This window comes from Sinocyclocheilus grahami, unplaced genomic scaffold (assembly GCF_001515645.1).
Source record: "Sinocyclocheilus grahami isolate Dianchi unplaced genomic scaffold, SAMN03320097.WGS_v1.1 scaffold45142.1, whole genome shotgun sequence".
Classification (NCBI taxonomy): domain Eukaryota; kingdom Metazoa; phylum Chordata; class Actinopteri; order Cypriniformes; family Cyprinidae; genus Sinocyclocheilus; species Sinocyclocheilus grahami.
The window spans coordinates 1-1,089 of record NW_015524844.1 but is presented as its reverse complement, the minus strand read 5'-3'; the positions used below and the strand labels follow the sequence as shown (position 1 = coordinate 1,089).

Below are 1,089 nucleotides of genomic sequence, written 5' to 3'. Positions count from 1 at the left end.
GCTAATGAAGAGAATGTGTTGTTCTGTGGCTGGAAAGGTAAGAAACAACTTCAAGGCCCCTCCATCGTCCACAACAATATTTGAAAGCCCTATGCTTTTTCTAGTTATTTGTAATTTAGTGGAGAAGCATTAATGGTAAGGATTAAAAAAAAAAAAAATCTTACAATTTCTACCTGATGAAATGTGTTAGAGCTAAGCATAAATATAAAAATGTAAGTTCATTATAATATGACTTTTCCAGATCCAGAGATCACACATTTAAAAATAGGCTACCTTATATATTCACTGGGAACCCCAACTCTTCAAAAAAAAAAAAATCTAAAATAAATAATTGTAGCTTTTTAATGTTTTTAAAAATGGCACTCTAGTAGTTTTTGGCATCTGGTCGAGAACCACTTCATTCATTAGATGCAGCAAGTCAGTTAAGAAATAAACACCGAATCATAAAGAATAGAATAATCAGTTATTATACTTCATAATATCCAGACTGCTACCTTGTGTTAATGCTAAAATTTAATATTTGTCCGTTTTGTCTGTTCTGGACCTTATTTGTATAACCTATAAGAGTGAACCCCATGGTAGAAGATATTAAGCATTGTAGTTATTTGAATATTCCTGAAAGCTTTCTTTGCTCGTAACGATTTTTAAAGATCTGCACATTTTTAAAATGCTAACTTTTTTCCTTATTTCTAGACTGCGAGGCTTCTTTCAAGGGCAGGTTTAAGTTGCGAGAGCACATGCGTAGCCACACACAGGAAAAGCTGGTGGCATGTCCGACCTGTGGAGGAATGTTTGCCAACAACACAAAGTTCTTTGACCACATTCGACGGCAAACCTCCATAGAATGTGAGGGGGTTGTGTTTGAGTTTGTACACATGCAGAAACAACAATAACAGAATCTGAAAACCTTCTGTATTGAACAAATTTGACACTTTCAATTCTTTTGTTGAACGTACCAAAAAAAAAAAAAGATTAGATTGATTAGTATGGCTCATTGCACCCATTTGTTTGTGTGCGATTGTGTCTGTAGGTCAAAGATTTCAGTGTTCTCACTGCTCTAAACGTTTTGCCACTGAGAGGCTGCTGAGA

The 1,089-nt window shown here is 35.0% G+C and overlaps 1 long non-coding RNA gene across 1 annotated transcript; it reads left to right on the top strand.

The window, feature by feature from the left end:
* LOC107580793 (uncharacterized) lies at nt 1–1,089 on the top strand. The gene is made up of 3 exons (XR_001608707.1): nt 1–37; nt 694–846; nt 1,031–1,089. It is a non-coding gene; the product is annotated as an uncharacterized lncRNA (long non-coding RNA).